Here is a 14,883-nt window from a genome sequence, read left to right on the forward strand (position 1 = left end):
CCCGAGTAGTCGGAGTGGCGCTGGCTACCACCCCCAAGCGCAGGAAACAAAAACACCTTAAGATAAATACCCGAGAAAGTTGAGGCCAAAGTAGCCCCGCCGGTAGCGTAGTGTTTATCGCACGAGACCGGTATTCTGGAGGTCGTGGGTTCGGATCCCACCTGGTGGGCATTTTTTCTCCAGTTTCTTATTTTCCAAATTCTTTATCTTGAGCCACTATATACTCCCCTTTGCTTTCCGAGGTCTTCATGACTGCCAATTCGTATTTCTGTCTTATTTTCAACGAGCCCCTCATTTCCTAATCTGATTCGCTACATGCATAGCGAGGGCCTCTGTTCTGGCAGTCTTGGTGCCATAAGGGAGCTTAAGAGGGTTACACGCTGGTCGACCACTCTCGACATGTCGTAGAGGCTGGAGTCACGGCCCGGGGGTTAAAAAGAAGGTCCCCTTCACCCCGAGTAGTCCGAGTTGCGCTGGATACCACCCCCAAGCGCAGGAAACAAAAACACCTTAGCATAAATACCCGAGAAAGTTGAGGCCAAAGTAGCCCCGCCGGTAGCGTAGTGGTTATCGCACGAGACCGGTATTCTGGAGGTCGTAAGTTCGGATCCCACCTGGCGGGAATTTTTTCTCCAGTTTCTTATTTTCCAAATTCTTTATCTTGAGCCAGTATATACTCCCCTTTGCTTTCCGAGGTCTTCTTGACTGCCAATTCGTATTTCTGTCTTATTTTCAACGAGCCCCTCATTTCCTAATCTGATTCGCTACATGCATAGCGAGGGCCTCTGTTCTGGCAGTCTTGGTGCCATAAGGGAGCTTAAGAGGATTCAACGCTGGTCGACCCCTCTCGACATATCGTAGACGCTGGAGTCACGTCCCGGGGGTTAAAAAGAAGGTCCCCTTTACCGCGAGTAGTCGGAGTGGCGCTGGCTACCACCCCCAAGCGCAGGAACCAAAAACACCTTAAGATAAATACCCAAGAAAGTGGAGGCTAAAGTAGCCCCGCCGGTAGCGTAGTGGTTATCGCACCAGACCGGTATTCTGGAGGTCGTGGGCTCGGATCCCACCTGGCGGGCATTTTTTCTCCACTTTCTTATTTTCCAAATTCTTTATCTTGAGCCACTACATCCCCCCCTTTGCTTTCCGAGGTCTTCTTGGCTGAGAATTCTTATTTCTGTCTTATTTTCAACGAGCCCCTCATTTCCTATTCTGATTCTCTACATGCATAGCGAGGGCCGCTGTTCTGGCAGTCTTGGTACCATAAGGGAGCTTAAGAGGGTTACACGCTGGTCGACTACTCTCGACATGTCGTAGACGCTGGAGTCACGTCCCGGGGGTTAAAAAGAAGGTCCCCTTTACCCCGAGTAGTCGGAGTGGCGCTGGCTACCACCCCCAAGCGCAGGAAACAAAAACACCTTAAGATAAATACCCGAGAAAGTTGAGGCCAAAGTAGCCCCGCCGGTAGCGTAGTGGTTATCGCACGAGACCGGTATTCTGGAGGTCGTGGGCTCGGATCCCACCTGGCGGGCATTTTTTCTCCAGTTTCTTATTTTCCAAATTCTTTATCTTGAGCCACTATATACTCCCCTTTGCTTTCCGAGGTCTTCTTGAATGCAAATTCGTATTTCTGTCTTATTTTCAACGAGCCCCTCATTTCCTAATCTGATTCGCTACATGCATAGCGAGGGCCTCTGTTCTGGCAGTCTTGGTGCCATAAGGGAGCTTAAGAGGGTTCAACGCTGGTCGACCACTCTCGACATGTCGTCGACGCTGGAGTCACGGCCCGGGGGTTAAAAAGAAGGTCCCCTTCACCCCGAGTAGTCCGAGTTGCGCTGGATACCACCCCCAAGCGCAGGAAACAAAAACACCTTAGCATGAATACCCGAGAAAGTTGAGGCCAAAGTAGCCCCGCCAGTAGCGTAGTGGTTATCGCACCAGACCGGTATTCTGGAGGTCGTGGGCTCGGATCCCACCTGGCGGTCATTTTTTCTCCAGTTTCTTATTTTCAAAATTCTTTATCTTGAGCCACTATATACTCCCCTTTGCTTTCCGAGGTGTTCTTGAATGCAAATTCGTATTTCTGTCTTATTTTCAACGAGCCCCTCATTTCCTAATCTGATTCGCTACATGCATAGCGAGGGCCTCTGTTCTGGCAGTCTTGGTGCCATAAGGGAGCTTAAGAGGGTTACACGCTGGTCGACCACTCTCGACATGTCGTAGAGGCTGGAGTCACGTCCCGGGGGTTAAAAAGAAGGTCCCCTTTACCCCGAGTAGTCCGAGTGGCGCTGGCTACCACCCCCAAGCACAGGAAACAAAAACACCTTAAGATAAATACCCGAGAAAGTTGAGGCCAAAGTAGCCCCGCCGGTAGCGTAGTGGTTATCGCACCAGACCGGTATTCTGGAGGTCGTAGGCTCGGATCCCACCTGGCGGGCATTTTTTCTCCACTTTCTTATTTTCCAAATTCTTTATCTTGAGCCACTACATCCCCCCCTTTGCTTTCCGAGGTCTTCTTGGCTGAGAATTCTTATTTCTGTCTTATTTTCAACGAGCCCCTCATTTCCTATTCTGATTCTCTACATGCATAGCGAGGGCCACTGTTCTGGCAGTCTTGGTGCCATAAGGGAGCTTAAGAGGGTTACACGCTGGTCGACCACTCTCGACATGTCGTAGACGCTCGAGTCACGTCCCGGGGGTTAAAAAGAAGGTCCCCTTTACCCCGAGTAGTCCGAGTGGCGCTGGCTACCACCCCCAAGCGCAGGAAACAAAAACACCTTAAGATAAATACCCGAGAAAGTTGAGGCCAAAGTAGCCCCGCCGGTAGCGTAGTGGTTATCGCACCAGACCGGTATTCTGGAGGTCGTGGGCTCGGATCCCACCTGGCGGGCATTTTTTCTCCAGTTTCTTATTTTCCAAATTCTTTATCTTGAGCCACTATATACTCCCCTTTGCTTTCCGAGGTCTTCTTGACTGCCAATTCGTATTTCTGTCTTATTTTCAACGAGCCCCTCATTTCCTAATCTGATTCGCTACATGCATAGCGAGGGCCTCTGTTCTGGCAGTCTTGGTGCCATAAGGGAGCTTAAGAGGGTTACACGCTGGTCGACCACTCTCGACATGTCGTAGACGCTGGAGTCACGGCCCGGGGGTTAAAAAGAAGGTCCCCTTCACCCCGAGTAGTCCGAGTTGCGCTGGATACCACCCCCAAGCGCAGGAAACAAAAACACCTTAGCATGAATACCCGAGAAAGTTGAGGCCAAAGTAGCCCCGGCCGGTAGCGTAGTGGTTATCGCACGAGACCGGTAATCTGGAGGTCGTGGGTTCGGATCCCACCTGGCGGGCATTTTTTCTCCAGTTTCTTATTTTCCAAATTCTTTATCTTGAGCCACTATATACTCCCCTTTGCTTTCCGAGGTCTTCTTGACTGCCAATTCGTATTTCTGTCTTATTTTCAACGAGCCCCTCATTTCCTAATCTGATTCGCTACATGCATAGCGAGGGCCTCTGTTCTGGCAGTCTTGGTGCCATAAGGGAGCTTAAGAGGGTTCAACGCTGGTCGACCACTCTCGACATGTCGTAGACGCTGGAGTCACGTCCCGGGGGTTAAAAAGAAGGTCCCCTTCACCCCGAGTAGTCCGAGTGGCGCTGGCTACCACCCCCAAGCGCAGGAAACAAAAACACCTTAAGATAAATACCCGAGAAAGTTGAGGCCAAAGTAGCCCCGCCGGTAGCGTAGTGGTTATCGCACGAGACCGGTATTCTGGAGGTCGTGGGTTCGGATCCCACCTGGCGGGCATTTTTTCTCCAGTTTCTTATTTTCCAAATTCTTTATCTTGAGCCACTATATACTCCCCTTTGCTTTCCGAGGTCTTCTTGACTGCCAATTCGTATTTCTGTCTTATTTTCAACGAGCCCCTCATTTCCTAATCTGATTCGCTACATGCATAGCGAGGGCCTCTGTTCTGGCAGTCTTGGTGCCATAAGGGAGCTTAAGAGGGTTACACGCTGGTCGACCACTCTCGACATGTCGTAGAGGCTGGAGTCACGGCCCGGGGGTTAAAAAGAAGGTCCCCTTCACCCCGAGTAGTCCGAGTTGCGCTGGATACCACCCCCAAGCGCAGGAAACAAAAACACCTTAGCATAAATACCCGAGAAAGTTGAGGCCAAAGTAGCCCCGCCGGTAGCGTAGTGGTTATCGCACCAGACCGGTATTCTGGAGGTCGTGGGCTCGGATCCCACCTGGCGGGCATTTTTTCTCCACTTTCTTATTTTCCAAATTCTTTATCTTGAGCCACTACATCCCCCCTTTGCTTTCCGAGGTCTTCTTGACTGCCAATGCTTATTTCTGTCTTATTTTCAATGAGCCCCTCATTTCCTATTAAGATTCGCTACATGCATAGCGAGGGCCTCTGATCTGGCAGTCTTGGTGCCATAAGGGAGCTTAAGAGGGTTCAACGCTGGTCGACCACTCTCGACATGTCGTAGACGCTGGAGTCACGTCCCGGGGGTTAAAAAGAAGGTCCCCTTCACCCCGAGTAGTCCGAGTGGCGCTGGCCACCACCCCCAAGCGCAGGAAACAAAAACACCTTAGCATAATGCCCCAGAAAGTGGAGGCTAAAGTAGCCCCGCCGGTAGTGTACTGGTTATCGCACCAGACCAGTATTCTGGAGGTCGTGGGTTCGGATCCCACCTGGCGGGCATTTTTTCTCCACTTTCATGTTTTCCAAATTCTTTATCTTGTGCCACTACATCCCCCCCTTTGCTTTCCGAGGTCTTCTTGACTGCCAATGCTTATTTTTGTATTATTTTCAACGAGCCCCTCATTTCCTAATCTGATTCGCTACATGCATAGCGAGGGCCTCTGTTCTGGCAGTCTTGGTGCCATAAGGGAGCTTAAGAGGATTCAACGCTGGTCGACCACTCTCGAGATGTCGTAGACGCTGGAGTCACGTCCCGGGGGTTAAAAAGAAGGTCCCCTTCACCCCGAGTAGTCCGAGTGGCGCTGGCCACCACCCCCAAGCGCAGGAAACAAAAACACCTTAGCATAATGCCCCAGAAAGTGGAGGCTAAAGTAGCCCCGCCGGTAGTGTAGTGGTTATCGCACCAGACCAGTATTCTGGAGGTCGTGGGGTCGGATTCCACCTGGCGGGCATTTTTTCTCCACTTTCTTATTTTCCAAATTCTTTATCTTGAGCCACTGCATCCCCCCCTTTGCTTTCCGAGGTCTTCTTGACTGCCAATGCTTATTTCTGTCTTATTTTCAACGAGCCCCTCATTTCCTAATCTGATTCGCTACATGCATAGCGAGGGCCTCTGTTCTGGCAGTCTTGGTGCCATAAGGGAGCTTAAGAGGATTCAACGCTGGTCGACCACTCTCGAGATGTCGTAGACGCTGGAGTCACGTCCCGGGGGTTAAAAAGAAGGTCCCCTTCACCCCGAGTAGTCCGAGTGGCGCTGGCCACCACCCACAAGCGCAGGAAACAAAAACACCTTAGCATAATGCCCCAGAAAGTGGAGGCTAAAGTAGCCCCGCCGGTAGTGTAGTGGTTATCGCACCAGACCAGTATTCTGGAGGTCGTGGGGTCGGATTCCACCTGGCGGGCATTTTTTCTCCACTTTCTTATTTTCCAAATTCTTTATCTTGAGCCACTGCATCCCCCCCTTTGCTTTCCGAGGTCTTCTTGACTGCCAATGCTTATTTCTGTCTTATTTTCAACGAGCCCCTCATTTCCTAATCTGATTCGCTACATGCATAGCGAGGGCCTCTGTTCTGGCAGTCTTGGTGCCATAAGGGAGCTTAAGAGGGTTCAACGCTGGTCGACCACTCTCGACATGTCGTAGACGCTGGAGTCACGGCCCGGGGGTTAAAAAGAAGGTCCCCTTCACCCCGAGTAGTCCGAGTGGCGCTGGCCACCACCCCCAAGCGCAGGAAACAAATACACCTTAACTAAATACCCCAGAAAGTGGAGGCTAAAGTAGCGCCGCCGGTAGTGTAGTGGTTATCGCACCAGACCAGTATTCTGGAGGTCGTGGGTTCGGATCCCACCTGGAGGGCATTTTTTCTCCAGTTTCTTATTTTCCAAATTCTTTATCTTGAGCCACTACATCCCCCCCTTTGCTTTCCGAGGTCTTCTTGACTGCCAATGCTTATTTCTGTCTTATTTTCAACGAGCCCCTCATTTCCTATTAAGATTCGCTACATGCATAGCGAGGGCCTCTGTTCTGGCAGTCTTGGTGCCATAAGGGAGCTTAAGAGGGTTCAACGCTGGTCGACCACTCTCGACATATCGTAGATGCTGGAGTCACGGCCCGGGGTTTAAAAAGAAGGTCCCCTTCACCCCGAGTAGTCCGAGTGGCGCTGGCCACCACCCCCAAGCGCAGGAAACAAATACACCTTAACTAAATACCCCAGAAAGTGGAGGCTAAAGTAGCCCCGCTGGTAGCGTAGTGGTTATCGCACGAGACCGGTATTCTGGAGGTCGTGGGTTCGGATCCCACCTGGCGCGCATTTTTTCTCCACTTTCTTATTTTCCAAGCTCTTTATTTTGAGCCACTACATCACCCCTTTGCTTTCCGAGGTCTTCTTGACTGCCAATGCTTATTTGTGTCTTATTTTCAACGACCCCTCATTTCCTATACTGATTCGCTACATGCATAGCGAGGGCCTCTGTTCTGGCAGTCTTGGTGCCATAAGGGAGCTTAAGAGGGTTCAACGCTGGTCGACCTCTCTCGACATATCGTAGACGCTGGAGTCACGACCCGGAGGTTAAAAAGAAGGTCCCCTCAACGAGCCCCTCATTTCCTATTCTGATTCGCTACATGCATAGCGAGGGCCTCTGTTCTGGCAGTCTTGGTGCCATAAGGGAGCTCAAGAGGGTTCAACGCTGGTCGACCTCTCTCGACATATCGTAGACGCTGGAGTCACGGCCCGGGGGTTAAAAAGAAGGTCCCCTTCACCCCGAGTAGTCCGAGTGGCGCTGGCTACCACCCCCAAGCGCAGGAAACAAATACACCTTAACTAAATACCCCAGAAAGTGGAGGCTAAAGTAGCCCCGCTGGTAGCGTAGTGGTTATCGCACGAGACCGGTATTCTGGAGGTCGTGGGTTCGGATCCCACCTGGCGCGCATTTTTTCTCCACTTTCTTATTTTCCAAGCTCTTTATTTTGAGCCACTACATCACCCCTTTGCTTTCCGAGGTCTTCTTGACTGCCAATGCTTATTTGTGTCTTATTTTCAACGAGCCCCTCATTTCCTATTCTGATTCGCTACATGCATAGCGAGGGCCTCTGTTCTGGCAGTCTTGGTGCCATAAGGGAGCTTAAGAGGGTTCAACGCTGGTCGACCTCTCTCGACATATCGTAGACGCTGGAGTCACGACCCGGAGGTTAAAAAGAAGGTCCCCTTCACCCCGAGTATTCCGAGTGGCGCTGGCTACCACCCCCATGCGCAGGAAACAAAAACACCTTAACATAAATACCCCAGAATGTGGAGGCTAAAGTAGCCCCGCCGGTAGCGTAGTGGTTATCGCACCAGACCGGTATTCTGGAGGTCGTGGGCTCGGATCCCACCTGGCGGGCATTTTTTCTCCACTTTCCTATTTTCCAAATTCTTTATCTTGAGCCACTACATCCTCCCATTTGCTTTCCGAGGTCTTCTTGACTGCCAATTCTGATTTCTGTCTTATTTTCAACGAGCCTCTCATTTCCTATTCTGATTCGCTATAAATATATATATACATATCTATATATATATATATATTTATATATATATATATTCATATATATATATATATATTTATATATATATATATATATATATATATATATATATATATATATATAGTAAAAAATGGGTATAGCTTCTAACAAAACTGTTTATTCGTCGACGTTTCGATCGGATGCCGATCTTTCTCAAGACAACATTTCGTATTTCTGTGCACGTATTTATAAGCTCGTCGTCCAACGACGCCGAAAAAAAGAGAGAGGGGGGATTTGGGGAGAGAGGTAGCAACAAACACGCTCTCGGCGAAATGAGGTGAAGGTTTGCAAAAAAGAGAGAGAGAGAAAAAAAAGAGAAAACGCAAAACCAAAAACAAACCTAAACATGCAGAAAAGGGAGAGAAGTACACAACTCTTTCAAAAACACTGTCCTTCATCGTTCGTCAGCTTGTAGAACGAGTGACAGGTAGCGCCCACTTCAGAGGGGGGCCGCTCTGCTTAAGAAACGAAAGCGCAAAGCAGTAACAGGGATAACAGACAGCAGCAATAACAGACCCCCTCTGAAGTGGGCGCTACCTGTCACTCGTTCTACAAGCTGACGAACGATGGAGGACAGTGTTTTTGAAAGAGTTGTGTACTTCTCTCCCTTTTCTGCATGTTTAGGTTTGTTTTTGGTTTTGCGTTTTCTCTTTTTTTTCTCTCTCTCTCTTTTTTGCAAACCTTCACCTCATTTCGCCGAGAGCGTGTTTGTTGCTACCTCTCTCCCCAAATCCCCCCTCTCTCTTTTTTCGGCGTCGTTGGACGACGAGCTTATAAATACGTGCACAGAAATACGAAATGTTGTCTTGAGAAAGATCGGCATCCGATCGAAACGTCGACCAATAAACAGTTTTGTTAGAAGCTATACCCATTTTTTACTATTTGCTACGGCAACCAAAGACAGCCCTTCTCGCAATCATATATATATATATATATATATATATATATTCATATATATATATAGTCGAGGGGTGGCGCTAGTTGACCGGCCTCAGAGCACTTGTAAATATAACCTCCCCCCTCCCCGGTAAAAGTCGAGAGCGGAGCCGCTGCGGGGTAGCGTAATAGCGTAATTGGTTAACGCACCGCACGCGTTATGCGGAGGTGTAGGTTCGACTCCCGCTCCCGGAAAAACGGCGGATTTTTTCTCGACTTTTTTCGCCTATTTAGCACTGTATTAAAGAAACATGACAAACACACGTCATTCGGCAATATGAAACATATAGGAAACAGCCGAATAGCACTGGCAATGACGACTGCAACCTCGATATGTGTCCTTACTGAGTCCCTCGTCCCGTATCTTTCTTTTCTCCTACATACATTACGAGGACTCTGGCTCCAGCAGTTCGGATATGCCAATTGCTAACCCCGACCTCCGACCACGTCTTACGTGGCGGCCGCTGGAAAAAAAGACGCTCTACGTCTCCCGCGGTAGTTGAGGGGTGGCGCTAGTTGACTGGCCTCAGAGCACTTGTAAATATAAATCCCCCCGGTAAAAGTCGAGAGAGGAGCCGCTGCGGGGTAGCGTAATTCGTTAACGCACCGCACGCGTTATGCGGAGATGTGGGTTCGACTCCCGCTCCCGGAAAAACGACAAATTTTTTCTCGACTTACACTTTCGCCTATTCAGCACTGTATTAAAGAAAAATGACAAACACACGGCATTCGGCAATATGAAACATCTAGGAAACAGCCGAATTGCACTGGCAATGACGACTGCAACCTCGATATATATATAAATATATAAATATATATATATATATATATATATATATATATATATATATATAAAGGTATTTTGGTACTTGGCGGGGGAACGTTTCCGACCAGTTGGTGACAATTGCCCTTTTTGGTGTATGAACAGCGGATATTTTCTGTTGGGTGGCCAGCTCACTGTGCAATGCACTTTTGTGCTATGTATTTCTCTTTCCATCCGTGGGGGGCACACCTTAAACCGTAAATACAGTCTTTGTTCATTGCCGTATAGATGCGTCCGAACCAGTCTCCCCGCTCATTGAATTACTTTTTGGTTACGTTTACCTTCTTTTTCAATCTGCCATTGTCCACGATTTTGCATTACCTGAGCAGCCCACGCCATGATTTGCCCCATCTTTGTGCAATCTTGAGAACTGACTTGTTAACCCAAACCCTTTATTTCTCTTTTAGACGCAAAGCATCTCTTGCTCGGGGCTATGTCCGGCGTCCGTCCATTGTCCGCACCTCTCCCGCTACAGTATAAAAAACGAAACATTTAGCGGCGCCCGGTTTCGATTCCACTACTCTGGCCGGAACGGGAGGTACACAGCACTCTTTCCACTGCGCTACAAAACCGAGACAGGAGCAAGTGCTTGGAATGCGCTTTATGTCTTTGACTCTTTCAAACAACGTCAAGAACCTTCTGATACAACGAACGCACGCGAACCTGAACGTCAACCGAAACGACAAACAGAAAACTTTAGAGAAGGATGTTGAATTACCCCTGGAAACTGGGGAAGGAAGCGCCACGCATTTTGCAGCTCAACAAGAGAAGAGGACAAAGAGGGCGGGCAGCGAGGTAGGAGCGTGAGCCGCAATAAAGAAAGACGAGAACCAGGAGGTGTTACATAGCGCGCTTTGCGATCGCGCGAGCGCTACTCCATCAGTTTCTGCTTCATGTGAGACACGCTGCGCCGCCAGATAAGCTGAATGGCCGCCAACAGTTCTGTCAGCCTTCCGCGCGAAACCCTAGCCCGAGTCGTCTTACAGGCTCACGCGAAGTTCTCCGGGCTCCTGACCAACATCGGTGATGGGCTCGCGCGCGACGAAGCAGGCAAGTGTTTGCCATAGAGTAGGTTCGTCGCTGCGGACGACGCATTGGCGCTGGCACCGTCGGCGGTACGCGTCTTCTTCTCCCACGACGAGGTGCAGCGCTTCAACACCTTCGTCGCGTCGCTGCACCAACAGCAGGACGCAGTCGTGTGTCTGCGCGCCCAAGACACCTTCCTGGGTTGCCAGACGCCGCACGTCCTGCAGAACGCCAAGAAGGTCGATAAGATGTCTAACGCCAAGTTCGTAAGCCTTCCACGCGAAATCATGCTTGTTCCCGACAAGCCCAACATGATCATGACGAACATCGCCGTCTTGGACGGGCTCGTCAACGGAGCGGTCTGCAGACTAAGGTTGTGCGATGGACGCTGGCAGAAAGAGGAACCGGAAGAAGACGAATTTCCCAAACGATTGTGGGTGGAGTTCGACGACGCGGTGGCCGACAAGCTCGCGCGCCTGCGTTCCAAGCACGCCGTGAAAGATGCTAAACGCAACCGATACGCCATGGAAAGCACGTGGATACCATCGAACAACGTTCACGTGATGTGGGTAACCAACACATGTGAAAATAAAGGGAACTGCGAGATGCTTTGCACCACCACATAGTTCCCTTCGGGGAGATGGTGTAATTTTTATTTCTCTTTTTGGTTGTCGTTGTGCCACACAAATATGCCCGACTAGCCACGACGACCAGGTAGTGGAACGCTTCTATGAAGATGTGGAATCGGGAATGGCTAAATTAAAAACACAGTATACCGTAGGTATGGGGGACTTCAATGCTAAAGTAGGCAAGAATCAGGCTGGAGACAACGCAGTTGGAAACTATGGTCTGGGTTTCATAAATAGCAGGGGGACCTACCAGTTGAGTTTGCAAAACTGAATAACCTAACGTAAAATCCCGAGAGATGGCCCACCCCCGAATGATACCTCACCCCTGTTTCTGGAACAATTTTCCAATTTTTTCAAAAACACCGAAAGATAACCCATCCCTGACAATAGCATCATCCCAGCCGGGGATGACGCCCGGGGAATTGAGGTTAGCTAGCGTGAACAGGCTGGGATAACAGGTCACAGGTCACAAGAACCTGAAAAGGTGCGGTATATCAACAGCCCTCGATGGATAAGAAGACTCAGAGCTTCATGAGCGGCTCGTTTTGGCGATCCCTCCTTCTGCTGCCTGCCAACCGCGTCCAACTTCGTGCGTGTGGAGGTGGTCGACCTTTTGTTTGACAGTGAGAGTGAGATTTCGTTCGACTATTTTGACGACGAATGAATAGAGTGCTAATAAACGCGTGTTCTCTCTTTGGCTGCGATACATTTCTCATCTTTTTTTACTGCACACCGAAAGTTAGCCCATGTCATATTTTCACTCGATTTGCTCTCGATCTTAGGTGGGCTATCTCTCGGGATTTTCTCGGGCTATCTCTCGGGTACGCATAATGAATACCTACTTCTGTAAACGGGAGAGCGGGAAATGGACGTGGAGGAGCCCGAATGGTGACCACAAATATGAAACAGACTTTATATTATGCGATAACACTGGCGTCGCGAATTACTTGGAAGTGCTCGGAAGGGTAGGGTGTAATGACCATCGTATGGTAAGATCTTGAATTAAGCTAGAGTTGAGGAGGCACTGTAACAAGCTAGCACGAAAGAAGTCATTTAATGAGCTAACAGTAAGGCGTAAATTCGAAGAATTCACGATCGTGCTGCAGAACCTATATGCAGCTCTTACTGAGGAAGCCTAACTTACGACACAGGAAGCTAGCGCCAGCCTTACACGCATTGCAACGGAGTGTGCAGTAGAAGTTGGGTGCACCATGGCTTGACAGGATACTTGTAAACTGTCCCAGGAGACAAAAGATATAATTAAGAAACGGAAAACCATGACAATCTCCACCATAGCGGACAGAATAAAACTAGCGGAGCTTTCGAATTTATTCAATACCCGTAAGACAGCTGACATACGGAAGTGTAATACGAAGAGGATCGAGTACGCTGTAAAGAAGGGAAGTCGCCTGAAAGCAGAGAAGAGGTGTCTAGGCGTGGGGAAAAATCAGATGTATGCACCTAAAGATAAGCAAGACGATGTCAGTACAAATAGGCATAAAATATTCACAGGGGCCCAGAAGTTCTATAGGGATCTGTACAGTAGCCGGGACACCCAGGATAATGCCGAATGAGAAAGTAGTTCAGAGGAGACATACATCCCACCAGTCACGACCGAAGACGTAAGGAAGGCTTCAAAAAATTGAAAGAGGGAAAATCACCTGGTGACGATAAGATTACACCAGACCTCTTGAAGGCTGGCGGAGACATTGTAATAGAAAAACTAGCCAACCTGTATACGCAATGCCTAATTACCGCAATGGTGCCGGAATCTTGGAAGAACGCGAACATCATCCTAATCCATAAGAAAGGCGACATGAAGCACTTGACAAATTACAGGCCGATCAGCTTACCGTCAGTTGTCTGCAAGGTACTTGCCAAGGTAATCGCTAACAGAATTTATTCAACCTTAGGTTTTAGTCAACCTAAAGAACAAGCAGGCTTCTCTAAAGGTTATTCGACAATGAACCATATTCAAACGCTCAATCACGTGATAGAAAAGAGCACTTAGTATACTGAACCCCTATATATAACATTCATACATCATGAGAAAGCATTTGAATCGGTCGAAACCCTAGCAGTCCTTCAGGCATTACGAAACCAGGAGCTTGATGAGCAATATGTAAAAATACTAGAGAATATCTACAATGGGTCCACAGCTACCATCATCCTCCATAAGGAGAGCAGTAAATTGCCTATAAGGAAGGGTGTCAGACAAAGAGACACAATCCCTCCAATGATATTCACAGCATGTTTGCAAGATGTATTAAGAACGTTTGATTGGGAACATGTGGGAGCAAGGGTTAATGGAGAATACCTCAGTAGCCTCACATTTGCTGATGACGTTGCCTTGCTAAAGAACTGGGGGGAAGTATTGAAAAGCATGCTTCCCACACTTGTCGAAGCGAGTAGAACCGATGGTCCTCAAAATAGTATGCAGAAAACTAAAGTATTGATCAAACACCTCGGGACAGCACAGCAGTTCGGGGTAGGGGGCGAGGCAGTGGAAGTGGTAAGCGAATATAACTACTAAGACCAAGTTGTGACCCCGGATCCCAACCATGAGGCAGAGATCATTAGAAGGATCAGAATGGGGTGGGTTGCATACGGCAGATATTCTCAGATAATGAATAGCAGCCAATCATTGTAACTGAAGCGCAACTATGACAGCTGCATCTTACCGGTACTCACCTACAGGGCAAAAAGTTGAAGGCTCACTAAGAGGGTTCAACTTAAATTGAGAACGACTCAGAGGTCAATGGAGAGGAAAATGATAGGTGTAACATTAGGAGAAAAGAAGAGAGCGGAGTGGGTCAGGGAACAAACGCGTGTTAAGGATATACAAGTAAAAATTAAGAAGAAGAAGAAATGGACATGGGCAGGGCATTAAATGCGCAGGCAAGATAACCATTGGTCATCAAGGGTAACTAAGTGGATCCCTAGAGAAGGCAAGAGTAGCAGGGGTGACAGAAATCCAGATTGGCAGATGAGATCTAGAAGTTTTCAGGGATAAATTGGTCACATTTGGCACAGGACCGGGGTAATTGGAGAATAATGGGAGAGGCCTTTGCCCTGTAGTTGGCGTAGATAGGCTGGTGATGATGATGATGATGAATGCATACTCTCTGTTTACAAACATCGTTCTATCCTTGTCACGGTTTTCCGCAGAGCTATATAGGAAATTGGTTCGAAATGCTTTTGTGAGCAAAATTATGTAACTCTACTCGGTGAAGGCTAGTCCCATTGCTGCTAAGTGAGTAAACCTTCTGAGTTATTTTGTTGCTGTTTATCGGACTGTCTACTTATACTATGTATATATATATATATATATATATATATATATATATATATAAAGATATAAATATATATATAAATATTTTTATATATATAGTTAGGAAATGTGGGGCTTGTTGGGGAAATATAGAAAGATAGGTCGGCAGTCTACAACGCCAAAGGAAGCACAGGGGTGTTGTTATGCTCTTTTTTTTACTACGGTTTGTGACGTTACATTTTGAACTATACGTAAGAAAGAAAGAAAGAAATAATAACACGCGCCCAGAGTGGGGACTGAACACACGCCTTTCGGTTAGATCTGGAATGCCTTTCCAATTCGGCTATATGGGCGACTGTGTTCTCGTTCACTTTCTGGGTATTTAAATTTACTATACCTGTATCTGACTATTGAGGGTGGAAGGTAGTGCAACTCTGACT

At 48.2% G+C, this 14,883-nt stretch overlaps 2 non-coding genes across 2 annotated transcripts; both read left to right on the forward strand.

Moving 5' to 3' along the window:
• Positions 1–4,625: 4,625 nt before the first annotated feature.
• Trnat-agu (transfer RNA threonine (anticodon AGU)) lies at positions 4,626–4,698 on the forward strand. The gene has a single exon. It is a non-coding gene; the product is annotated as a tRNA-Thr (tRNA).
• A 1,283-nt stretch (positions 4,699–5,981) lies between these two features.
• Positions 5,982–6,054, forward strand: Trnat-agu (transfer RNA threonine (anticodon AGU)). Its single transcript has one exon. It is a non-coding gene; the product is annotated as a tRNA-Thr (tRNA).
• The last annotated feature ends 8,829 nt before the right edge of the window (positions 6,055–14,883 follow it).

Source organism: Haemaphysalis longicornis, unplaced genomic scaffold, assembly GCF_048455015.1.
Source record: "Haemaphysalis longicornis isolate Haplotype H1 unplaced genomic scaffold, Haemaphysalis longicornis Haplotype H1 scaffold_11, whole genome shotgun sequence".
Classification (NCBI taxonomy): domain Eukaryota; kingdom Metazoa; phylum Arthropoda; class Arachnida; order Ixodida; family Ixodidae; genus Haemaphysalis; species Haemaphysalis longicornis.